This window comes from Bos mutus, chromosome 3 (assembly GCF_027580195.1).
Source record: "Bos mutus isolate GX-2022 chromosome 3, NWIPB_WYAK_1.1, whole genome shotgun sequence".
Taxonomy (NCBI): Eukaryota; Metazoa; Chordata; class Mammalia; order Artiodactyla; family Bovidae; genus Bos; species Bos mutus.
The window spans coordinates 78,246,941-78,274,787 of record NC_091619.1 but is presented as its reverse complement, the minus strand read 5'-3'; the positions used below and the strand labels follow the sequence as shown (position 1 = coordinate 78,274,787).

At 42.6% G+C, this 27,847-nt stretch overlaps 1 pseudogene; it reads left to right on the top strand.

Moving 5' to 3' along the window:
- Positions 1 to 17,223: 17,223 nt before the first annotated feature.
- Positions 17,224 to 24,577, top strand: LOC138985540 (NADH-cytochrome b5 reductase 3-like; annotated as a pseudogene).
- The last annotated feature ends 3,270 nt before the right edge of the window (positions 24,578 to 27,847 follow it).

The window sequence follows — 27,847 nt, the reverse complement described above, 5'->3', positions numbered from 1 at the left end:
CTGGTTGCTCTGCAGGACTCATGAAATGAAATAAGAAGAGGAACTTGGTTGTATTCAGACCCATCCCCTACATACCAAGCATTGCACTGGGTGCTGAGGATTCAAAAAAAGACCCAGTTCCTGATGTTACTGAACCAGGTTCATTGGTTAGAAGCTCAGCAAGTCAAATGTTGAGGCACCAAGATGTGCAGCAGAGAAAGGAGTTATCCACAAGGCAGCCAAGCAAGAAAATGAGAGAATAAATCTCAAATCTGCCTCTCCAAAGGGAGGAGTTTGGGATATTTCAGAGATAAAGAAACAGTGTAGTCTCAGGTGTGGGGAAAGATGACTGAGGGTGGGAAAAGATGAAGCGATCAGGTTCTGAACAGGAGTATCTGAATTACATGCTTCTTCATGGTATGTAGGGCTTCCTTGGGGCTCAGCTGGTAAAGAGTCCGCCCGCAATGTGGGAGACCTGAGTTCGATCCCTGGGTTGGGAAGATTCCCTGGTGAAGGGAACAGCTACCCATTCCAGTATTCTGGCCTGGAGAATTCCATGGACTGCATGGTTCATGGGGTTGCAAAGAGTCAGACACGCCTGAGCGACTTTCATGATATGCATATTCAAAAATGGAGGCACTTACCATGATCTGGGAATACAGTTTTTGGCCCTCTGATGTCCAAAGGTTATTTATGGAACACTTGTGCATGCCCAGTTTTAGGTTCAGTGGTCTCAACCAGTCTTAGCAGGCTGGAATTCAGACTAGACCCAGCTGACTCCAAGTTCCCGGAAAACAATTCCGTCAAGCATCTTGTGGTTTAAGCTATGAAGCTTGCTGGATATGCAATTTGCAACAAAATAATTAAGCCTTGCTCAGTGAAGGCAGGCTACAAGCAAGGGGTTTTTTAGCAAGCTGTAAGATAAAGCTCAAGAATATGGGTTAGTTACCAGCTTCTGTTGACCCTATGGGGCATAGTTTCGCTAACCTCTGGATGCTCACAGTGGAGTGGAGGAGATAGATAAGCAACAATTCAGTATGATTCATGCTCTTCTAAAAGTGATCAATGGAAGAACCATGAAACCCAGCCTGAAGAAATCAAAAAGAAAAGAAGAAGCTACAAGTAGCAAATTAAGTCATAGGACCCAGGGAGAAAGCGGTACATACAGGCAGTGGTAAGTATATTCTGTGTGACTGGGGAAATAAGATGAGCCTTATGCAAAAAAGTTTGCCCAAAATAGTTGTTTTTGAGGTATGTCAGCAGATTTTATTTGACAAGAATCAATTCAGGGCTGGGTTTCTCAACCTCAGCACTACTGATATTTTGGACCAGAACATTCTTTGTCATGGGGGGTGGGGGGGCAGTGTGCTGTCCTCTGCACTGCAGGATGTTTAGCAACATCTCTGTTCTCTAACTACTAGATGCCAGTAGCAACCCCCTTTGCTCCTCCTCCATTCTCCCCCCACCGCCAGCTCCCTAGTCCCCACCTGATTGTTATGACAACCAAAATGTCTTTAAGTTCAGTTCAGTCACTCAGTCGTGTCCCACACTTTGCAATCCCATGAACTGCAGCACGCCAGGCCTCCCTGTCCATCACCAACTCAAGGAGTTCACTCAAACTCATGTCCATCAAGTCCGTGATGCCATCCAGCCATCTCATCCTCTGTCATCCCCTTCTCCTCCTGCCCCCAATCCCTCCCAGCATCAGAGTCTTTTCCAATGTGTCAACTCTTCACTTGAGGTGGCCAAAGTACTGGAGTTTCAGCTTTAGCATCAGTCCTTCCAAAGAAATCCCAGGGCTGATCTCCTTCAGAATGGACTGGTTGGATCTCCTTGCAGTCCAAGGGACTCTCAAGAGTCTTCTCCAACACCACAGTTCAAAAGCATCAATTCTTGAGCACTCAGCTTTCTTTACAGTCCAACTCTCACATCCATACATGACTACTGGAAAAACCATAGCCTTGACTAAACGGACCTTTGTTGGCAAAGTAATGTCTCTGCTTTTCAATATGCTATCTAGGTTGATCATAACTTTTCTTCCAAGGAGTAAGCATCTTTTCATTTCATGGCTGCAATCACCATCTGCAGAGATTTTGGAACCCAGAAAAATACAGTCTGACACTGTTTCCACTGTTTCCCAATCTATTTCCCATGAAGCGATGGGACCAGATGCCATGATCTTCGTTTTCTGAATGTTGAGCTTTAAGCCAACTTTTTCACTCTCCACTTTCACTTTCATCAAGAGGCTTTTTAGTTCCTCTTCACTTTCTGCCATAAGGGTGGTGTTATCTGCATATCTGAGATTACTGATATTTCTCCCGGCAATCTTGATTCCAGCTTGTGCTTCTTCCAGCCCAGCGTTTCTCATGATGTACTCTGCATAGAAGTTAAATAAGCAGGATGACAATATACAGCCTTGACGTACTCCTTTTCCTATTTGGAACCAGTCTGTTTTTCCGTGTCCAGTTCTAACTGTTGCTTCCTGACCTACATACAGGTTTCTCAAGAGGCAGGTCAGGGGGTCTAGTATTCCCATCTCTTTCAGAATTTTCCACAGTTTCTTGTGACCCACACAGTCAAAGGCTTTGGCATAGTCAATAAAGCAGAAATAGATGTTTTTCTGGAACTCTCTTGCTTTTTCCATGATCTTTAGACATTGTCAAATATTCCTTGGGGAACAAAAATCATCCCCTTTGAGAACTGCTAATCTAGGGATAATGTAGAAGATGGACTAGAAGGCAAGGAGATTAATCATAATATTGCAAAGCTCCAAACTGCAAGTGATGAGACCAACATCTACAACAATGCAACAGGGAGAGATATGGGAAGTTGTCAAAAACCTGAGGAGATAGAATAAACAGTGGGTAATGACTAATTAGATCTGGATGTTGCAGCAGAGGAAGGAATCTCATGTGATTCCCAAATTCTCTAAATTAGTTGACAATGACCAAGGATGCCACCAATTAAATTGGGTGAGGAATTCAACTTTATGTTTGAAAGGAGAAAAACTTTTAAAAGTTACTCTATATGGAATATATAGGGAGAGAGAGAAAGATCAGATGAGATCAGATCAGTCGCTCAGTCGTGTCCGACTCTTTGTGACCCCATGAATCGCAGCACGCCAGGCCTCCCTGTCCATTACCAACTCCCGGAGTTCACTCAGACTCACGTCCATCGAGTCAGTGATGCCATCCAGCCATCTCATCCTCTGTCGTCCCCTTCTCCTCCTGCCCCCAATCCCTTCCAGCATCAGAGTCTTTTCCAATGAGTCAACTCTTCGCATGAGGTCGCCAAAGTACTGGAGTTTCAGCTTTAGCATCATTCCTTCCAAAGAAATCCCAGGGCTGATCTCCTTCAGAATGGACTGGTTGGATCTCCTTGCAGTCCAGGGGACTCTCAAGAGTCTTCTCCAACACCACAGTTCAAAAGCATCAATTCTTCGGCGCTCAGCCTTCTTCACAGTCCAACTCTCACATCCACACATGACCACAGGAAAAACCATAGCCTTGACTAGACAAACCTTTGTTGGCAAAGTAATGTCTCTGCTTTTCAATATGCTATCTAGGTTGGTCATAACTTTCCTTCCAAGGAGAAAGCGTCTTTTAATTTCATGGCTGCAGTCACCATCTGCAGAGATTTTGGAGCCCAGAAAAATAAAGTCTGACACTGTTTCCACTGTTTCCCCATCTATTTCCCATGAAGTGATGGGACTGGATGCCATGATCTTCGTTTTCTGAATGTTGAGAGAGAAAGAGAACAGTATAAAAGGAGAAATAAACATATTTCCTTTTAAGGTGATATGTAGCAAGAAACCTACAATCTACTCCAAATATTAATCTAAATTGAACCAAATCAAATGTAATGAAGTAGAAGTATTAGGAAATTATCTTTTTAAAAAAAGCATCCAACCAACAATCATACATACATAGTTTTCACACATGAATTTTCATCAAAAGAGCATTTGCTCACCAATCTCTCTGCAAAAGCTATTACCTAGATTACAATGGGAAAATAGATTCAAACAGTGAAGTTTGCCTTTAAAAGTTTATACTAAAAAAAACAAAACTAAATTAAAATACCATTGTACAAGTCATAACATTCAGTTACAGGAAGTTGGAAACTAGAAAAGAGAAGCAAAATCACCTCTAATTTTCTTGTAATTATTTTTTCACTAGCAATATTTTTAATACAAGTATAATTATAGTATACATGTAATTTTATAAATGTTCCCTTAAACTTATTTTAATTTATAAGCACTTTACCTAAATGCTTACTACAGAAGTTTCATAATCAATGATTTTCTTCATGCACATAACCTAAATAATAATTAAATATGTAACATTTATAATAGAAAATACCTTAGGAGACATTCACAGAAATGGGATTATTGAATCAAATGGACTGCATAGTTTTACATTCTTGATTCATAGATTCATATTGGCCTGTCACTTTCCAAGAAGTTTCCACAAATCTATGGCCATACCACCCTGAACATGCCCAATCTCCTCTGATCCTGGAAGCTAACCAGGTTGGGCCGGGTAAGTACTTGGATGGGAGAAGTTTCCACAGATTTACACTGTAAGGCAACGGTACCCCACTCCAGTACTCTTGCCTGGAAAATTCCATGGGCGGAGGAGCCTGGTAGGCTGCAGTCCATGGGGTCACAAAGAGCCGGACACGACTGAGCGACTTCGCTTTCACTTTTCACTTTCATGCATTGGAGAAGGAAATGGCAACCCACTCCAGTGTTCTTGCCTGGAGAATCCCAGGGACTGGGGGAGCCTGGTGGGCTGCCATCTATGGGGTCGCACAGAGTCCAACACGACTGAAGTGAGGCAGCGACCCAGCAGCAAATAGATACAATGTTCAGTTTTGTAACAATGGACATAACTTTTTAAATGGTTAGTTGGACTGTGAAGAAGGCTGAGCACTGGAGAATTGATGCTTTTGAACTGTGGTGTTGGAGAAGACTCTTGAGAGTCCCTTGGACTGCAAGGAGATCCAACCAGTCCATTCTGAAGGAGATCAGCCCTGGGATTTCTTTGGAAGGAATGATGCTAAAGCTGAAACTCCAGTACTTTGGCGACCTCATGCGAAGAGTTGACTCATTGGAAAAGACTCTGATGCTGGGAGGGATTGGGGGCAGGAGGAGAAGGGGATGACAGAGGATGAGATGGCTGGATGGCATCACGGACTTGATGGACGTGAGTTTGAGTGAACTCCGGGAGTTGGTAATGGACAGGGAGGCCTGGTGTGCTGCGATTCATGGGGTCACAAAGAGTCGGACATGACTGAGCGACTGATCTGATCTGATCTGAACCTTAATATTTCAAAAATAGTGAAAAAAAAATAGTCAAAGTGAAAGTCGCTCAGTCATGTCTGACTCTTTGTGACCCCATAGACTATACAGTCCATGGATTTCTCCAAGTCAGAATCCTTGGACCTGGGAATCCTGGGATTGAACCCAGGTCTCCCGCATTGCAGGCAACTCTTTACCAGCTGAGCCACAAATGAAGCCCAAGAATTCTGGAGTGGGTAGCCTATCCCTTCGCCAAGGGATCTTCCCGACCCTGGAATCAAACTGGGGTCTCCTGCATTGCAGGCAGATTCTTTACCAACTGAGCTATCAGGAAAGCCCTTAAACAGTTTATAACCTTAATGTTTCAAAAATAGACCCTGTTGCTTTAATTTTGAATTTCCATGGTTGTTAAAGAGATAAATAATTTTCCCTGGGCTTTCTCACTAGTATTTGTTTGTCATGTTTCTCTTAATGTATCAATGTGCTTGGCAAGCAAGGGTGAGTAGGAGAAATAATGTGTTTTTGTTTTTTGTCCACTATTTTCTGGGGTCATACTATCTTCTATCAATTTGTAGTAGTAATAAAAAATAGCAAAGTTATTTAAAGCTTTACTAAAAATAGCAAAGTTTTTCTGACATACTTTCTTCCAACATACTATTTGCTCTTTAAAACACTAAACTTGTTAAAGTTTTCTGTTTTCTCGTAGTCAAGTATGTTGAACTGTTGTGGGTTTTTGATTTGTTATCTGTTTGCTTATATTGTGATTTTATGTGTGATTCTTTAGGAAAGTCATCCCCTTTTTAGCTTAAATAATGAATTACAACAAATATTTGGTGAGTACCACTACGTGCCAGGCACTATTCTGTCTTGCAAATACAGCAGTGAAATAAGACAGAAGAGGTTCCTAATTGGGGAGGATAGTTGAAAACAAGTGAGTGAATAAATAGTTTAAGACAATGCCAGATAGTGATACATGCTAATTTTTTTAAAAAGAGATTTAAGAGATAGAAAATGAGAGGAAATGGAATAAGTGTTCATTCTACATTACTCTAAGTTTTATCTATATAGAGCTAAATGTTTTAAATGTGTAATATTTAAATCACTTAAAATTTCAATGCTCTGAGATGCCTAAAGTGCTATTTTTTTTTTACAGTCAAGACTACATTTGTGTTGAAAATATAGTATTCATAAATGTTTGCCTTTCATTTAACAATCCCTCTCCCTCATTGCACCCTCCTAAAAAAAATAGGGAAAAGTAAAATTAAATGTTAAATCTTTTACCTCAAAACTAAAACGGTAACTGGATTGATCTTCTTCCGTGTGATATCTGGTGCACTGAGTTCGCCTCCATCTATGATGGGGAAATGATTACACTTACAAGAACAAGATCCTTTTCCACTGCTTAGCACTGTGAAGACAGAAGACTATTGAAAACATGAATTCATAAGGACAGATTGAAAGGAAGAAAAAGAGTCTGATTAAATGTAACAAGAAGGAAAAGTAAAATATAATATTTTGCTTAGAAGGAATCATGCATGACATACAGTGTAAGATCAATAGATATTTGCTAAAAGTATAATTTAACAAAGAAAAAAGATGAAAGCAAATGAATCATATATGTATACTTATGAGTATACACTTAAAAACCTTTCCAGACTAAAATTTCTGAGAGAATACTGTCCAGAATAGAACTTTGATACTGTGAGGCATCACACCCTTGAGACAGTATTGGTTCTGTCCTAAAATTATTGCTTGAGATAAACCTTGATCTGGTTTGAAACCTGCTTTGAGTGCCTCAGCTCACTGCTATAAGACATAAGGTCCTTCTTCCTCAGATACTTCGGCTCTCGTAAGATGTTAACTCTGTCCTCAGCCCATGTCCCATGGCCTGGTAGTAAATTTGACTTTGGAGTACATATGGGCCTAAGTTTGCACTTCAGCTCAACTTTGCCACTTCCTAGCTTAGTACCCCAGACAAGTCCTAAATTAATACTTAGTTTCCTCACAAGGGCTTCCCTTGTGGCTCAGATGGTAAAGAATCTGCCTGCAGTGTAAAAGACCTGGGTTTGACCCCTGTGTCAGGAAGATCGCCTGGAGAAAAGACTACTACCCACTCCAGTATTCCTGTCTGGAGAATTCCATGGACAGAACAGCCTGGCGGGCTATAGTCCATGGGGTTGCAAAGAGTCAGACACGACTGAGAAACTAACACACTTCCTCACATATAAAATTGGAATAACACTACCTACCCATTACCTCAATAAATGATTATGACGGTTAGTAAAAAGGCCTACACAAACTCACTGTTCCAGCTCTATTACAGTGCATGGATCACACTAGATTAGCTAGTCACTAGCAGAGCATACATTATAGGTCCATCAAAAACAAGACGGTGTCTATCAACAGCTGAAGGATAAAGAAGATGTAGTGTGTGTGTGTGTATACAATGGAATATTACTCAGCCATAAAAAGAATGGAATAATGATATCTGCAGCAACGTGGATGGACATAGAGATGATCATACTAAGTGAAATGTCAGAGACTAACACATATTACATGATATTACTTATATGCAGAATTAAAAAATAGTACAAAGGAACTTACTTACATAACAGTGTTGAAACAGACTCACAGACACAGAAAATAAACATGCTTATTACCAAACAGGAAGAAGGGGAGGGATACATTGGGAGTATAGGATTAACAGATGCACAGTACTATATATAAAAGAGATAAATAACAAGGATTTACTGTATAGCACACAGAACTATATTCAATATTTTATAATAACCTATAATGGAAAAGAATCAAAAAAAGAATATAGATCTATACATATACAAGGTGATATGCACACGCGCTCAGTCGTGTCCGACTCTTTAGGACCCCTTAAACTGTAGCCCACCAGGCTCCTCTGTCCATGAGATTTCCCAGACAAGAATACTGGAGTAGGTTGCCATTTCCTCCTTGAAGAGATCTTCCTGACCCAGGGATCGAACCTGTGCCTACTGTATCTTCTGAATTGGCAGGCAGATTCTTCCACTACTGAGCCACCTGGGAAGCCTCATATACATACATATAAGTAAAACTGAATCGTTTTGCTGTACACCAACACTAGCACAACACTGTAAATCAACTATACTTCAACTTAGAAAAAAAAAGAAGACGACAGGATTAGAGGTATAAGAGTTTTATTAGGAAGTGCCTATAACAGATAAGGAGAAGGCAATGGCACCCCACTCCAGTACTCTTGCCTAGAGAATCCCGTGGACCGAGGAGCCTGGTAGACTGCAGTCCGTGGGGTCGCTAAGAGTCGGACACGACTGAGCGACTTCACTTTCACTTTTCACTTTCATGCATTGGAGAAGGAAATAGCAACCCACTCCAGTGTTCTTGCCTGGAGAATCCCAGGGACAGGGGAGCCTGGTGGGCTGCCGTCTCTGGGGTCGCACAGAGTCGGACACGACTGAAGCGACTTAGCAGCAGCAGCAGCAGCAGCAGCATAACAGATAAAGAGGGGAGGGAGTAGAAGGTGAGGAAAACCTCCAGACCCTAATGCAGCTGGACATCTGTGGGAGAGAAGAGGAGAAAAGATTGAGGACAAGGTAAAAAGAGCACAGTTCCCAGAAAGCCTCAGGTAGACCAAGCTGGAGTCCAAAGCCAAAGTGGCCACTGCTCGCTGGAACTGGCCTGCCTTGGCATACGTGCCATGCTGTCATTGGCACAAGTAGCCCAGTCTCCATGCAAACATGGTGCTGGATGCACAGAGGAAATGGCTGGAGCCCTCTGTTAGTCAGCCTTCCCAGAGGAGGAGATCTGAACAGTACATTCTCATGGCAACTGTATTCTACCCAACGTGCTGCTCAGATATACATGCAGGTGCAGGGAGCGGGACCTTCATGGGTCTGCCGACCTCTCCGTCTACAGGAAAATTTAGAAAAGATGGTTACTGAGACAAACTATAGCCAGGTCACTGCTGCTAGGTCTCCAAGACACAGCTGGTTCTCATGCTCTCTCCCTCTTCTGTCTATTCTAAATTCCTCTGACCTGTGGCTATATTTCAGCAGGAGTGATATCATCACTTCCTACGGAAGTGACCCAACTCTTCATTCCTGAGGCAACTGAGCCCTTTGCAATCACACGCTTCTGAGGCCAGGCTGCTGCTGCTGCTAAGTTGCCATCAGTCATGTCTGACTCTGTGCGACCCCATAGATGGCAGCCCACCAGGCTGCTCCATCCATGGGATTCTCCAGGCAAGGGTACTGGAGTGGGTTGCCTTTGCCTTCTCCGTCTGAGGCCAGGAGTGCTATGCATATCAAGACATGGTGTCAGTGGGGCAACAGAGGCCCCGAAGAGGCCCAGGAAAATCTCCTGGGTCCTACACACATTCCTCCCTACCCTACTGTGTAAAAGAAAGGCCACATCCTCCAGATGATGAAGATGGATTCCCCTAGCCAGGAGGTGACTTTTTTCCCCTGCTTGTCCCTGGAGGCAGGAATCCAGCTATATTTTATAGTTCAACAGGACCTTTGTTATAGCCCTGGGCAAGAGCATACCTCATTTGGGGCCCAAGAAGTCTAACAACTGAAGAATCCAGAATGCGGGGACAAAAAAGACAAAGTCCCGCAGTGGGTCACTGGGAGTGATGGTAAGCAGTACCACTTCTACTTTGACCCCTTTGTTCCTTGATCCATTCATTCTGTAATTGTGGCCCCAGTGCCATACAGAGGTTTCTGATTGAACACACACCCTGCAGGACTGACAACCTAGCCTTTCAGATGGGTGCCGCTGACCTGTCACCTCAGGTGTGCCTTTCAAAGGCCTTCCAGCACTCTGTGAGGTCAGCTGCCCCTGATGACTTCTTGTGTGATATATGCGATCACAGGACCTCATGGTCATGGCCTACTCTTTCTAGATTTTTTTCTAGTATTTGGCTACATATTTGCCCTAAGGACTCCAGGAGCTATTAATCCTATCTCAGTTCCTACAGAATTCCCCTCGGGCTGCTCTTCTGACCTTACTGGTAATTAAGGTAATTGTGGTTTCTTGGCTCCTAGTAGTTAAACACTCTCAGTTCAGTTCTGTCACTCAGTCGTGTCCGACTCATAGCGACCCCATGAATTGCAGCACGCCAGGCCTCCCTGTCCATCACCATCTGCCGGAGTTTGCTCAAACTCACGTCCATCGAGTCAGTGATGCCATCCAGCCATCTCATCCTCTGTCATCCCCTTCTCCTCCTGCCCCCAATCCCTTCCAGCATCAGAGTCTTTTCCAATGAGTCAACTTTTCGCATGAGGTGGCCAAAGTACTGGAGTTTCAGCTTTAGCATCATTCCTTCCAAAGGAATCCCAGGGCTGATCTCCTTCAGAATGGACTGGTTGGATCTCCTTGCAGTCCAGGGGACTCTCAAGAGTCTTCTCCAACACCACAGTTCAAAAGCATCAATTCTTCGGCGCTCAGCCTTCTTCACAGTCCAACTCTCACATCCATACATGACCACAGAACAACCATAGCCTTGACTAGATGAACCTTTGTTGGCAAAGTAATGTCTCTGCTTTTGAATATGCTATCTAGGTTGGTCATAACTTTCCTTCCAAGGAGAAAGCGTCTTTTAATTTCATGGCTGCAATCACCATCTGCAGAGATTTTGGAGCCCAAAAGTCTGACACTGTTTCCACTGTTTCCCAATCTATTTCCCATGAAGCGATGGGACCAGATGCCATGATCTTCGTTTTCTGAATGTTGAGCTTTAAGCCAACTTTTTCACTCTCCTCTTTCACTTTCATCAAGAGGCTTTTTAGTTCCTCTTCACTTTCTGCCCTAAGGGTGGTTTCATCTGCATATCTGAGGTTCTTGATATTTCTCCCGGCAATCTTGATTCCAGCTTGTGCTTCTTCCAGTCCAGCGTTTCTCATGATGTACACTGCATATAAGTTAAATAAACAGGGTGACAATATACAGCCTTGACAGACTCCTTTTCCTATTTGGAACCAGTCTGTTGTTCCATGTCCTGTTCTAGCTTGCTTCCTGACCTGTATATAGGTTTCTCAAGAGGCAGGTCAGGTGGTCTGGTATTCCCATCTCTTTCAGAATTTTCCACAGTTTCTTGTGATCCACACAGTCAAAGGATTTGGCAGTCAATAAAGCAGAAATAGATGTTTTCCTGGAACTCTCTTCCTTTTTCCATGATCCAGCGGATGTTGGCAATTTGACCTCTGGTTCCTCTGCCTTTTCTAAAACCAGCTTGAACACCTGGAAGTTCACGGTTCACGTATTGCTGAAGCCTGGCTTGGAGAATTTTGAGCATTCCTTTACTAGCGTGTGAGATGAGTGCAATTGTGCAGTAGCTTGAGCATTCTTTGGCATTGCCTTTCTTTGGGATTGGAATGAAAACTGACCTTTTCCAGTCCTGTGGCCACTGCTGAGTTTTCCAAATTTGCTGGCATATTGAGTGCAGCACTTTCACAGCATCATCTTTCAGGATTTGAAATAGCTCAACTGGAATTCCATCACCTCCACTAGCTTTGTTCATAGTGATGCTTTCTAAGGCCCACTTGACTTCACATTCCAGGATGTCTGGCTCTAGGTCAGTGATCATACCATCGTGATTATCTGGGTCATGAAGATCTTTTTTGTACAGCTCTTCTGTGTATTCTTGCCACCTCTTCTTAATATCTTCTGCTTCTGTTAGGTCCATACCATTTCTGTCCTTTATCGAGCCCATCTTTGCAGGAAATGTTCCCTTGGTATCTCTAATTTTCTTGAAGAGATCTCTAGTCTTTCCCATTCTGTTGTTTTCCTCTATTTCTTGGCATTGATCACTGAGGAAGGCTTTCTTATATCTCCTTGCTATTCTTTGGAACTCTGCATTCAGATGCTTATATCTTTCCTTTTCTCCTTTGCTTTTTGCTTCTCTTCTTTTCACAGCTATTTGTAAGGCCTCCCCAGACAGCCATTTTGCTTTTTTTGCATTTCTTTTCCATGGGGATGGTCTTGATCCCTGTCTCCTGTACAATGTCATGAACCTCAGTCCATAGATCATCAGGCACTCTATCTATCAGATCTAGTCCCTTATATCTATTTCTCACTTCCACTGTATAATCATAAGGGATTTGATTTAGGTCATACCTGAATAGTCTAGTGGTTTTCCCTACTTTCTTCAATTTAAGTCTGAATTTGGCAATAAAGAATTCATGATCTGAGCCACAGTCAGCTCCCAGTCTTGTTTTTGCTGACTGTATAGAGCTTCTCCATCTTTGGCTGTGAAGAATATAATCAATCTGATTTTGGTGTTGACCATCTGGTGATGTCCATGTGTAGAGTCTTCTCTTGTGTTGTTGGAAGAGGGTGTTTGCTATGACTAGTGCGTTCTCTTGGCAAAATGCTATTAGCCTTTGCCCTGCTTCATTCCTTATTTCAAGGCCGTATTTGCCTGTTACTCCTGGTATTTCTTGACGAGAAACTGGTGTTTCTCTGACAGAATGTGGTCCACTGGAGAAGGGAATGGCAAACCACTTCAGTATTCTTGCCTTGAGAACCCCATGAACAGTATGAAAAGGCAAAATGATAGGATACTGAAAGAGGAACTCCCCAGGTTGGTAGGTGCCCAATATGCTACTGGAGATCAGTGGAGAAATAACTCCAGAAAGAATGAAGGGATGGAGCCAAAGCAAAAACAATACCCAGTTGTGGATGTGATTGGTGACAGAAGCAAGGTCTGATGCTGTAAAGAGCAATATTGCATAGGAACCTGGAATGTTAGGTCCATGAATCAAGGCAAATTGGAAGCGGTCAAACAAGAGATGGCAAGAGTGAATGTCGACATTCTAGGAATCAGCGAACTAAAATGGACTGGAATGGGTGAATTTAACTCAGATGACCATTATATCTACTACTGCGGACAGGAATCCCTTAGAAGAAATGGAGTAGCCATCATGGTCAACAAGAGTCTGAAATGCAGTACTTGGATGCAATCTCAAAAACGACAGAATGATCTCTGTTCGTTTCGAAAGCAAACCATTCAATATCACAGTAATCCAAGTCTATGTCCCAACCAGTAAACACTCTCAGTTGGTCTCTATTACTTGGGAGAAGCCCCATCATGCCTGTTGCTATTAAGGGACCGCTCACCTGTTTTGAGCCGTGGCCTGCACTTGTTGGTGATGGTGGTACCCCTCTTTGTAGTACATTCTTAATGGTTTAGGTGAATGATGTGTCCTTCAGGCCTCCCATGGAACATAATCCTCTGCTTGGTCTTCCATAATATTTCCCTTCTAGCACACCTCTCCAACTTCTTAATCCTTGCTCTGCCTCCTTCCAGGGCAACTCAGGCTTCTCCCAGAGAAGGCAATGGCACCCCACTCCAGTACTCTTGCCTGGAAAATCCCATGGACAGAGGAGCCTGGTAGGCTGCAGTCTATGGGGTCGCGAAGAGTTGGACATGACTGAGTGACTTCACTTTCACTTTTCACTTTCATGCATTGGAGAAGGAAATGGCAACCCACTCCAGTGTTCTTGCCTGGAGAACCCTGGGGACAGGGGAGCTTGGTGGGCTGCCATCTATGAAGAGTTGGACATGACTGAAGCGACTTAGAAGCAGCAGCAGCAGCAGGCTTCCCCACTCCACTCAGGTTTGGCCATCACTCCTCCAGGCTTCTAACAGCACCCAGTAATGACTTTGTCTCATCCTTTAAGGTCCCAGCTAAATTAAATCTTTCATCTTGAAAAAGGGCCCTCAGCTCTACAGATATTATACTTCTCTTAAGCAAGGTTATTTATTACTTATATAACTGATTATATTTCTCCCTTTGACTATTAGGAAGCCCAGAATCAAATTTCAGTCATATGTGTATTATATACTGAAACTTATACCACATATTTTATATACTAACCTCACAATAGCTTCATCTTTTCTTTCACTTATTTTCACTTCACACTGTCTTTTTCACTTGCATTTATTCAATACACTATCTGCTCAGCGTGTGCTAGGTACATTAATATTATCTCATTTAATCACAGCTTTCCCTCTTGTGGGATCTTAAGCAAGACACTGAATTTCTTTAAGCTTTGATTTCTTACCTGTAAGTCAAGATAATTCTAATGTACACTTCATAGGGTTGTCATGAGGATTAATAATGATTGGTTGTTGTTCAGTCGCTAAGTCATGTCCAATTCTTTGTGACCTCATAGACTGTAGCACACCAGGCTTCCCTGTCCTTCACTCTCTCCCGGAGTTTGCTCAAGTCCATGTCCAGTGAAGTCAGTGATGCTATTTAACCATTTCATTCTCTGCTGCCTCCTTCCCCTTTTGCCTTCAATTTTTCCCAGCATCAGGGTCTTTTCCAATGAGCTGGCTCTTCGCATCAGGTGGCCAAAGTATTGGAGCTGTTAATATCATTAGTAAGTGTTCGTTGCTCAGTAGTGTCTGACTCTTTGTGACCCCATGGACTGTAGCCTGCCAGTCTACTCTGTCCATGAAATTCTCTAGGCAAGAACACTAGAGTGGGTAGCCATTTTCTTCTCCAGGGGACCTTCCCAACCCAAAGATCAAACTCGGGTCTCCTGCTTTGCAAGCATATTCTTTACCATCTGAGCCACCAGGGAGGCCATTAGTTATTAGAAAATATTAAAATGTTTTTGCCTAAAAAATTAAAATATTTGATATAATTTTTATAAAATGTTAATGTAGCAATGTCTGAAAAGATAAACATCAGTTTATCACAAAAACAATATACAGAGCAGAATAAGTATTACTCATCTTATTTATTATGGCTTTAATCTAATTGAAGTTTTTTGTGGTTCCTGTAATTAACGGCACTATAAAAGAATCAATAAAGCTAAGTTATAATGAATGTCCATACAGAAGGGCTCATTTATGGATATTTTTTAATATAGGGCAAATGAGATGATGCCATCTCAGAAGGCAGTGAGCCCAAGGATACTTTATGACAAAATTTATTCAGTTTTACAGGAATATCAGATTGCTTCAGACTGACTTACTAGCTATAATGATGAGGCTTATTCTACCTCAGGGACTTAGTATAGTGCATTAATAATAAATACATTTAGAAGAAATGCTACTCTGACAAGTACACTTAGTGCCCCAGAAAGACCACTGAACCAGAAAGCAGGAAACGTGGACACCAGGTAAGCTCTGCAGCAGACTCCAGAAGCATAAGGCAATCTGTGTGACCCTCTCAACTCAAATTTCACCTGGGTAAGAGCACATGATCTTATGATGCCTGCCAGCCTCAAAATGCATGTATCTTTATTTCTTAACCTCAAAGTATCCATGTAAAATTTTTGGCCAAGAAATCAGAATAGCTTTTGCAGTGGAAAGCCTAAATTACACGCCCCAAACCAATAGGAAGATAAATTATAGCTTAACAAGAATTATATTTGATTCCTTCCTAATTTTCTGGGATTTTTGGTATGAGAATGATATCTAAGAATTTTATATTTTCAGATGTTTATACTACCCAACAATTCAACTCAATTCAGCAGATAGTTATTCAGTACTAATACTTGCCAAGCACACACTAAGTTCTCAAGTTTCTGAGAACATGATGTAGGACACATATTATCTGTAACAACTAAACAGCGAGCTGTGTATATAAGGTACTATATGTACTCAGCCCTCAGCAAGTGTGGGCTCACTTTCTGCCCTCAGGAACTGTAGTATGTAATGAAAAAGGCAAGCCATCCATCGAAAAATAAGTGATCAAGTGTCAAATTTGCTGAATAGGTAGGAAATGTCATAAGATTTCAGAGACAGGACACATAACTGAAAATCCAGGTAGGCTTCCTGGAGGATGAAATGTGAGCAAAATCTTGAAGGATACTGAAAAACAAAGAGACGTTTTAGGTCTATTAGTGGATATTTATAGCCTTCTCAGAATTGTTAGGATTAGATTTACTTTTATGTGTGAAACACATTTGTGTTGTCTTCACTCAATTTTAGGTACCCTGACAGCACAAACGATGTAGCATATTTATATTTGATTCAGTATAACAGATATTTAAGGAGTGCCTACTATATGTCAGGTCCCGTAAGTTGGAAAGGAAGGACTAGGCAAAAAAGAGAAAGGAATTGGAGAAATAACTAGGAAGTCTGCCTCTGAACGATCTTGGTAAACTTGGTTTGAACCTTCAGTCTTCACCTGGACCGTGAAAAGTATACAGCCCTTTCAAGAACTGGGTAACTTCCACCCCCTCACATCTAATCTGTTCTGCACAATGCTGAAATCAAACTCAGCCTGTTCCTGGTTTTCCCATCAAAGGCAATCACACAAAGCTGCCTGGGTTTAGTAGCAGGCACTGGAAATGTAGGTAATTGTGGGGAGGAATTGCAGCTCTCTGCGGGCTGCCAGCTGCTCTCTCCGTGATCCCTCTTCCCTCCCTCCTCTTGTTTCCTCACTCACTCCATCCCAGATTGCACCCCCACCCCCAATCTCAAATTCTCCCCGTCTTAAAACCAGTACATTTCCCCTCCTCCAACATCCAGGTCTTCAAGTCTCAACTCTGCCTCCAGCACTCTCCAACCTATTCCATTACACCTAATTTTCCAAACCTAGATGCTTCTATCCTCCTGAGGAATTCTGGCGCCAGCTATTAAGAGAGAGCGTGATAGTTTCTCCACCTCGTTACAAAGAGCTAAGTGCACTGGTGACTCTAAGAGAAACCCAAAGTGCTGTGGAGGGACAGAAGAAGGAGGGAGAGCAGGAGACGGGTCAGGAAGGGTTTCTTGGCCCCTTTGAAACAGTCTCTCTGTCTCTTCCAAATTTACACACTATTGATTGCCTGCATCACTGCTTGGACTCTTGTCCTCTGCTGCCTTCTATTGTTATTTCTCTTTCCATCTGTCTGTGTGTTTTGTCTCCTGGACCAGATTTTTTGCAACTTCAACACAGCAGTTTTTCCCATTCCTCCCCAGAACTCTCATGGGTATAATGGGCCTCACTGGTGAGTCTGCGGGAGCTGTATGATTTGCCTTGTTTCAAAATACCATCCATAAATATCCCCCCAAAAGGACACCTAGCAGGAGTCTTTTTTTAATTAAAATAAAGTATCTTTAAGAATATACTGCATATTTAACCAATTTACCTAAGATGTCTGGAGATGCCCATTCATGTTACACCAACCAGCAGCTGAAAAGGACTTAATGAGTACTGAAGTATATTTCTAGGGACCAGCCACCTGCTTCAATTCTCATAATCATCTTTTGAGGTGAGATTAGGGAACTTGTCAAAGGTCACACCACTACAGAGCAGGAATTAGAATTTTAACCCAGGAATACCTAGTTCCAAAGTCCCCAGCCTTTCCACTATCCCACATCTTTAAACTAATCATGCTTGTTTGGAGACATCTCTAAAAATAAATAATGCTTCTTTATCAAAAAGAAGAGTGGTTATTCACTATGATATAAATTAAACAAGACCACCCCAACAGTTGTGGTCCTGAAGTAGTAGAGAGTAGTTGACTCTATGAACTTGAACAAGTGGCTTCACCTTTCTGAGCTTCAGGTTACTTATTTGCACATATATACAATCTCACAGAGTTGATGTCAACATGACATTATATATACACATAAGACTTCCCTAGTGGCTCAGACAGTAAAGCGTCTGCCTACAATGCAGGAGACCAGGGGTCAGTCCCTGGGTTGGGAAGATTTCCTGGAGAAGGAAATGGCAACCCACTCCAGTATTCTTGCCTGGAAAATCCCATGGATGGTGGAACCTGGTAGGCTACAGTCCATGGGGTCGCAAAGAGTTGGACACGACTGAGCAACTTCACTTTTTCACTTTCATACAGTTATACATATGTATAGAATTAATAATATAATTAATTATATACATAAAATACCTGGTCAGCAGTGTTAAGTGGAACTGCTTTTCCTTTTACAGATGTAAAATGCAAGTTGACACATGGGTCTGACATTCAGCTCAGTTGGACACGTTTTTTAATTGGGTTAACACATTATTTGGGAAGGGCATTAGCTGAATCACACAAGGGCATATTAATCATTAACTTAACATCACCCAACAGCAACCACAGTTCTTGGAAGTAAATTGGCACTGCTGTCAACATCCTTCGAAGTCCTTCTCCACATTAACTACCACTGCCTCCTAAGCAAGGTGCCGTCAGGTAATTGCTACCAGCCCAGGTAGGAGGTAAGTGGGTTTAATGTATGAGCACTATAAAATGGAATGAAGTTCTGGTGGGCTGGTGTCAGGAGAGGGGACCAGTCTTCTAGTCCCTCAACTATACCAAGCCCAGCTGGCTTGTGTTTCTAAGAGCACAGGCTCAATAGTGAATAAGAGCTGGGTTTTAGCTCTGCCCATTCCTAGTTGTGTAACTTTGAGGTTTAAATTTCAGTTTTCTCATCTGTAAAATGGGGATGATAATGTTGACTGTATTCTAAGGTTGCTATGAAGATTAAGTTAAATGATGAATTTAAAGCACTTAGTACAGTATATGGCACATTATAAGCCACGAAGAAGTTGGCTATTCTTTTATTATTAACAGGGACCATGGCCTTAAAGTTCTAAGACGCGGGACAATAAAAAAAAAAAAAAGGAAAGAAAGGCTTCCTGTTGCTAGACGATCATGTTCAACGCCATAGTTGGGCATACACGTTCTACTTCATATTCTGGCCCCACGCTCAGCTTTACCCACTCTGCAAAAATCTCTGTAGCTCCCCAAGACACTCTGACTTCCTCCTTTAGTTTCCTAGAGAACTTTGCATATACTTTTGTACTTTCCCTTATCACAATATATTCTCATTATTTGTTTGCATATCTATCTTCACTTTCAGTTCATTTCAGTTGCTCAGTCGTGTCCGACTCTTTGCGACCTCATGAATCACAGCACGCCAGGCCTCCCTGTCTGTCCATCACCAACTTCCGGAGTTCACTCAGACTCACGGCCATCGAGTCGGTGATGCCATCCAGCCATCTCATCCTCTGTCGTCCCCCTCTCCTCCTGCCCCCAATCCCTCCCAGCATCAGAGTCTTTTCCAATGAGTCAACTCTTCGCATGAGGTGGCCAAAGTATTGGAGTTTCAGCCTCAGCATCAGTCCTTCCAATGAACACCCAGGACTTATCTCCTTTAGGATGGACTGGTTGGATCTCCTTGCAGTCCAAGGGACTCTCAAGAGTCTTCTCCAACACCACAGTTCAAAAGCATCAATTCTTCGGCACTCAGCTTTCTTCACAGTCCAACTCTCACATCCATACATGACCACAGGAACAACCATAGCCTTGACTAAACAGACCTTTGTTGGCAAAGTGATGTCTCTGCTTTTGAATATGCTATCTAGGTTGGTCATAACTTTTCTTCCAAGGAGTAAGCATCTTTTAATTTCATGGCTACATTCACCATCTGCAGTGATTTTGGAGCCCAGAAAAATAAAGTCTGACACTGTTTCCACTGTTTCCCCATCTATTTCCCATGAAGTGATGGGACCAGATACCATGATCTTCATTTTCTGAATGTTGAGCTTTAAGCCAACTTTTTCACTCTCCTCTTTCACTTTTATCAAGAGGCTTTTTAGTTCCTCTTTGCTTTCTGCCATAAGGGTGGTATCATCTCCATATCTGAGGTTATTGATATTTCTCCCGGCAATCTTGATTCCAGCTTGTGCTTCTTCCAGTCCAGCGTTTCTCATGATGTACTCTGCATAGAAGTTAAATAAGCAGGATGACAATATACAGCCTTGACGTACTCCTTTTCCTATTTGGAACCAGTCTGTTGTTCCATGTCCGGTTCTAACTGTTGCTTCCTGCCCTGCATATAAGTTTCTCAAGAGGCAGGTCAGGTGGTCTGGTATTCCCATCTCTTTCAGAATTTTCCACAGTTTCTTGTAATCCACACAGTCAAAGGCTTTGGCATAGTTAATAAAGCAGAAGTAGATGTTTTTTCTGAAACTCTTTTGCTTTTTTGATGATCCAGTGGATGTTGGCAATCTGATTTCTGGTTCCTCTGCCTTTTCTAAAACCAGCTTGAACATCTGGAAGTTCACGGTTCACGTATTGCTGAAGCCTTTACCCAACCCCCTCTCAGGCCATGAGTTTATAGGTAATGGAAGCCATATACCCTCTTTGTATCTGTAGCCATTAGGCACTCTGCAAGTCTTGGTTGGATGGATGGTGGATGGATAGATGGATGGATAAGGAAACGGGACAACATTTGAGTTGGTCAAAGAACTGAAATTTACTGAAGGTACCGAGGGGACAGAGCAAGATAGTCTTTACTTAATAAAGTGTCCTAAGCCTGGATCCGAGCAGAAGTCTAGACACTGTTTAGAACTATTTGCCTGATGAGGCAGATGGGCAATCTATGTGTGCCTTCTAGGGAAAGCATGACCAGGTGGTGACTGTTGTCAGGGTCAGTATCAGGCAGAACACCTTAGTAACCAAGGAGCCAAGGCAGGATGCTGTCTCTAAATTTTCCAGCAGTCTTCAAGGTTCACATGTTAAGCAAGCAGGAGCAAGAAGTTTTTCCAGGTGTAGTTAACTGGGGACTTCTCTGGCAGTCCAGTGGTTAAGACTGCCTTCCAATGCAGGAGGTACAGATTCGATCCCTAGTTGGGGAGCTAAGATCCCAGATGCCTCATGGCCATAAAAGCAAAACATAAAATAGAAGCAACATTATATTAATACCAAATTCAATAAAGACTTTAAAAATGGTCCAAAAATCTGAAAAAAAAAAAAAAAAAGAAGAAGAAGATAAAAACCGGGTGTGGTCAATTGCCAGGCGGGCAGACAGACTTATCCACACATTGTCCTCCATGTGATTATGTTCACTGTAAACAATGATACAAGATCTAGAGATAGTAAGGAGATATGCAAAGTGATTCCCACAGAGAATAGACCATCTGAAGATAACATTTCAAAGTACCAAGAATATTTTAGAACATAAGGCAATATAGAGGGAGATTTATAGCTTGACTTTTCAGGAATCATTCTATTTTCACTTTAATTCTTTTTGCTAAAGGCAACTGAAATGATAATATTTAATTGTGCTTTGCTGTACTGTGCTAAGTCACTTCAGTCATGTCCTACTCTTTGCAACCCTATGGACTGCAGCCTGCCAGGCTCCTCTGTCCAGGTGATTCTCCAGGCAAGCCTACTGGAGTGGGTTGCCATGCCTTCTCCAGAGGATCTTCTCAACGCAGGAATCGAACTCATATGTCTTATGTCTCCTGCATTGGTAGGTGGGTTCCTACCATTAGTGCCATCTGGCAAGCCCAATATTTAATCATTGATCATTTATTATGTACTTCATACCTTTTTTTAAAGTGATATACTGGAGTCAGTTTCCACTGGCTCATTTGAGGATACTACGTGCATTTCTTCTCATCTCCCCTTAGATGACTTCACAACGGCATCTTACAATCAACCATGGCAGGAGTATTTACACCATGGAAACAGCCAAACACTACAAAAATAGGGTTTCCTACTCCCACTTCTTCTAAGAGCTGATGCTTAAACTTTTACCTGTACACCACAGGCTTTACAATGAATGATCCCAATTAATCCTCCCAACACACCAATTTTACAGATGGAAAACTGATGTCTAGACAGGTAAACAATGAAAAAACTTATTACAAACTATTTGGCAGCAAAAGTAGGCTTAAAATTGACAGCATCTACCTCCGAAGCTGATGAAGTTAACCATGATGGAAGGGACACTTCTTGACTCATTCTGTAAGGCTAGTATTACACGGAGACCAAAAGCAGATAAAGATATCACAAGAAAAAGAAAAAATTACATCACAAGAAAAAAAAAATCCTTTCTGGATGCAAAAATCCTAAATAAAATACTAGCAAACCAGATCCAACGACACGTGAAAAGGATTATCTACTATGACCTGGTGGGATGTATCTCAGGAATGCAAGAGTGGTTCAATACAAAGAAACTAATCAATGTAATAAACTACATTAAGAGAACAAATGTAATAAAAAATGATCATCTCAGTGTGGGCTTCCCTTGTGGCTCAGTGGGTAAAGAATCTGCCTGCAATGCTGGAGACCTGGGTTTGATCCCTGCGTCAGGAAGATCCCCTGGAGAAGGGAAAGGCTACCCACTCCAGTATTCTTGCCTGGAGAATTCCATGGACTGTATGGGGTGGCAAAGAGTCAGACACAACTGAGCGACTTTCACTTTCACTTTCAACCACCTTTCACGATACAAACACTCAGAAAATGAAGAATAAAAAGGAACTTATCAAACAAGATAAAGGGCATTTATGAAAAACCCACAGCTAACATGATAATAGTAAAACTGAAAGCTTTTCCCCTAAGAGAAGGAACAAGACAAGGATGCATACTGCGATTCAACATGGGAAGTTCTAGCTAGATCAAGCAGATAAGAAAAATAACTAAAGGACAAACAAATTGAAGAGACAGTAGTAAAACCATCTCTATTCACAGATGTCATGATTTTATATATAGACAGTTCCAAAGAGTCCACAAGAAAGCTACTAGAGCTAATTTTAAAAATTCAGCAAAGTTGTAGGTCACAAGATCAACACACAAAAATCAGTCATGTTTCAATACACTAGTAATGAACAATTCAAAAAGGAAATAAAGAAAACATTCCACTGTTATTAAAATAGCATCAAAAAGTTAAGAATAAATTTAACCAAGGAGGTGAAATATACACTGAAAACTCTGAAACATCTCTGAAACAAATTAAGAAAGACCTAACTAAATGAAACTATGTCCATGTTAATGGGTTGGAATGTAGATTTAAATTAAGATGGCACTACTACCCAAAGTGATATACATATTCAACACAATCTCTATCAACATTCCAACAGCCTTTTTTTTTCAGAAATGGAAAAACCCTATCCTCAAATTCACATGGGACTGCAAGGGTCTCAAAATAGCCAAAACAATATTTGTAAGTGAGTGTAAGTAAGTGTCAGTCGCTCAGACGTGCCCGACTTTGCGACCCCATGGACTGCAGCCGAACAGGCCCCTCTGTCCATGAGATTTTCCAGGCAAGGATACTGGAGTGGGTTGCCATTTCCAAAATTGGAGGACTCACAACTCCTGATTTCAAAACTTACTGCAAAGTTACAGTAATTTGAACAGTGTAATACTGGCTTAAGGATAGACATATAGACCAATGGAACAGAACTGATAGTCCCAAAATAAACCCATACATCTATGGCGAATTGGTTTTCCACAAGAGTACTATATTCATTCAGTGGGGAAAGATTAGTCCCTTTGACAAACAGTTCTGGGACAGCTGGATTCTAGATGCAAAGGAATGAAGTTGGAAGCTGTTCTCACATCATGTACAAAAATTGACTCTAAATGGAATAATGAAACTTTTGGAAGAAAGCATAGAGGTAAATTTTGGTGACCTGTGTTTTAGCAATGGATTCTTAGATATGACACAAAACCATGAGCAATTTAAAAAAAATAGATAAACTGGGTTTCATCAAAACTGAAAACGTTTGTGCACCAAAGGATATCGTGAGAAGAGGTGGCCCAGCTTTCTTAGCTGGGGCAGCAGCCATCATCACAGGGCCCAGCTGAGCACCTGTGGTTCTCTCCCTAGTCTGGTTCCTCTATAGCCCCTCTATCCAGCACTGCACCCTAGCCATTTGAAATCCCAGATATCAAGTACTCACTGTGGCTTATTGATGAGGAGATTATCAGCCATAACACCAGTGGTTCTACTTCAACCTGCTATATCCCCATCACATCTTGGACCCCCTCATAAGTCATCACATCTAATTTTCAGTTCAAATCCACCACAACCTAATCACTCAGCCCTACAGCATTTCCAGGCATGATGAAGGGGCTTGATGGGCCCAGTGATCAAGGTTTACTTCAAAGATACCCATCCCATGTTTCCTATTGGAAGATGTTCCAGTACCTGGAAAACATGAAGACTGGAGACATCATTGAGTTTCAGCGCCCAATCTGGCTGCTAGCCTACCAGGGCAAAGAAAAGTTTGCCCTCTGTCCAGACCAGAAATTCAAGCTCATTATCAAGAGGTGAAGTCTATTCATATGATCATGAGAGGAACAAGCATCACTTTGATGCTATGGGTGATCCACGCCATCATGAGGGACCTGGATGACCACCCTGTGTGCCAACTGCTCTTTGCTGGTCAGAAAAAGAAGGACATTTTGTTGCAGCTGGTTCATAGTAGACAAAACCCCTGAAGCAGGAGACTACACTAGGGCTTTGTGAACAAGGAGATGATCCAGGACCACACTCCCCAGAGAAGGAGCCTTCAGTACTCCTGCCCTGAGCCAGTATGTCGGCCTGTCCAACCCTGACCACATGGGTCATTCCAAGGAGCACTGCTTCCTTTTCTGATGGTGGGGCACTGGCAGGATCATACCTTGAACACTCCTTATGCCCCATTCTCAACCAGTCCTCCCCTGCCGACATTCTTCAAAGCTGTGGCCCCAGGTTCAGCCTGGCCTGCCCATGCCCTGGGTGGTCACCCAGCAGGCCTGATCTGAGGAGTCCCTTTGGAAGCAGAGTTCTGCTTCAGGTGGGCACACTGGCAAACTGCAGGACTGGTTCTCTCGTCCTTATGACTCTGTGTCTCTCCCTCCTTGCCCTCTTCTCCCACCACAGGGCCAAGGCTGCCATCACCAGGCTTGATCCAGCCCTCCCTACGAGGGACCACAGACTGGAAATAAACAAGTAGGGGCAGCCCAGGGCTGCAGGTTCTACCCGAGTCATGGTCCCCAGACCTTTGCTTGACTCTCTTCACTGTCTGCCTTAGAGTCACGACTTGGGCCTCAGCAGCACCTGATACCACATGAGACTGGAAACATCACAAAGTCCTGGTGGAGACTCGGGCAGGGCACTGGGATGACAGGCTGCCTCCCACCCTAGGGCCCAGGCAGGCCCCAGCCACCCAGGAGCTTAGCACTTCTATGGCTGGAATGGGAAGAAGGTGCTGGCTGAGGGCCCATCAGGCTGTATGTGGGCCATCTTGAAACCCTGGCATTCTCCCCAACTACCCAAACATTCAGGTAATCTTGGGAACTACAAGTTGCGACTTAGCAGAGAGTGATTCACCCCAGGGCGGGGATTTGGGGTGGGAAATTGATAGCAGAGCTCTACCCCTCCTCCTGCCTTCACCCTCAGCATGAAGATTTTGAGCAGAATTTCCTGTCTGGGAGACATTCTCGGTGGCCCACATATTGCCTTTAAATAACAGCTATGCTAGACAGGTAGATATCAACTTTTCAGAGTTGTTTATAAGAGGAAAAATATTGAAGTAAAACTTTTTAAATACTAAAATAAAGTAAGTGAAAAGAGAAGTTTAAGGGAAAAAATTGAAGTAAAACTTTTTTAATACTAAAAAAAAAGTAAGTGAAAAGGGAACCCACAGAATGGGAGAAAAATATTTGCAAATCATATATCTGATAAGGGTTTAATATCTCAAATGTATAAGAATTTCTACGACTCAATAACATTTATATAAAGTGAAAGTCGCTCAGTCGTGTCCAACTCTTTTGCAACCCCATGGACTGTATAGTCCATGGAATTCTCCAGGCCAGAATACTGGCGTGGGTAGCCTTTCCCTTCTCCAGGGGATCTTCCCAGCCCGGGGATCGAACCCAAGTCTCCCGCATTGCAGGCAGATTCTTTACTAGCTGAACCACAAGGGAAGTCCCAATAAAAGGCAAACAACCCAATTTTAAAAATGCTCAGCATCATTAGTGATCGGGAAATGCAATGCAAAATCACAGTTAATACCACTTCATACCTATAAAGATGACTATTAAACAAATAAACAAAAAACCAAAATGGAAATAAGAGTTGCTGGCAAGGATGTGGAGAAATTGGAACCTTCATATATGGCTGTTAAGAATGTAAATGTAAAATGGTGCAGTCTCTGTGGAAAACTATTTGGCAGTTCCTCAAGAGGTTAAATATATAATTACCAGCAATTCGCTCTTGCATATACTCAAAAGAATTGAAAAGAGGGACTCAAAGAGGTATTGTATGCCAATGTTTATTGCAGCACTATTCACAATAGCCAAAAGGTGGAAACAAACCAAGTGTCCATCAACAGATGAATGAACAAAATGTGGTACGTACATAGAATAATATCCAGCCATTAAAAGGAATGAAGTTCTGGTACATGTGACAACCTGGGTGAACCTTGAAATAAGCCAGAGGAAAGGACAAAGGTTGTAGAAGATACATAGTGACAGAGAGAAGATTAGTGTTTATCAGGGGCTGGAGGGAGGAGTAATGGGAAGTTATTGCTTGATGGGTACAGAGTGCTTGTTTGGGGTAATGGGAAAGTTTTGGAAATAGGTAGTGGTAGTGATTGCACAACATTGTGAATAATTAATGCCACTAAATTGTGCACTTAAAATGGTTAATATAGCATATTTTGTGTTATGCTTATTTCACCACAATAAAAATTCCCTTACTGAACTGTTGTGGTTTGTCAACCCTCCATCTGATTTTCTAGCATCTTATCTTCCTCCTTTGAGTCCTGTGACCTAATGTTTGATACTGCCCACTTCTCTCTCAATTGCCTGAAGCCTTTCTCCTCTGTGCTGTAAACCTGGCACCTTGGCAACAAGTTGTACATTTGGCAACAGCTGTGGACGTACCAACCAGCACTGATGTTGGCCCACCCCTCAGTTCAGTTCAGTTCAGTCGCTCAGTTGTGTCCAACTGTCTGCGACCCCATGAATCGCACCACGCCAGGCCTCCCTGTCCATCACCAACTCCCAGAGTTCACCCAAACTCATGTGCATCGAGTCGGTGATGCCATCCAGCCATCTCATCCTCTGGTGTCCGCTTCTCCTCCTACCCCCAATCCCTCCCAGCATCAGGGTCTTTTCCAATGAGTTAACTCCTCACATGAGGTGGCCAAAGTATTGGAGTTTCAGCCGCAGCATCAGTCCTTCCAATGAACACCCAGAACTGGTCTCCTTTAGGATGGACTAGCCCACTCCTGCTGCTGCTGCTGCTAAGTCGCTTCAGTCATGTCCGACTCTGTGTGACCCCAGAGATGGCAGCCCACCAGGCTCAGCCGTCCCTGGGATTCTCCAGGCAAAAACACTGGAGTGGGTTGCCATTTCCTTCTCCAGTGTATGAAAGTGCAAAGTAAAAGTGAAGTCGCTCAGTCGTGTCCGACTCTTAAGGACCCCCTGGACTGCAGCCTAGCAGGCTCCTCCGTCCATGGGATTTTCTAGGCAAGAGTACTGGAGTGGGGTGCCATTGCCTTCTCCGGCCCACCCCTACAATGTGACAAAACTGTTGTCATGGAACATAGGGCATTAGGGAAAAAACTTTAATAATATGAGTACAAGAATATGTACGTATGAAAAGTATATTAAATAAAAGTTCTAGAAAGAACATGTAAACCATATTTGATAGCTTAAGAAACTTGTCCAGGGCTTCCCTAGTGGCTCAGTGGTAAAGAATCCACCTGCCAAAGCAGGAGACACAGGTTCAATCCCAGGTCCAGGAAGATCCCACATGCCTCGGAACAACTACCGAGCCTGTGCTCTACAGTCTAGGAGCCGCAACTATTGAAGCCTACATGCCTGCGAGCCCAGGCT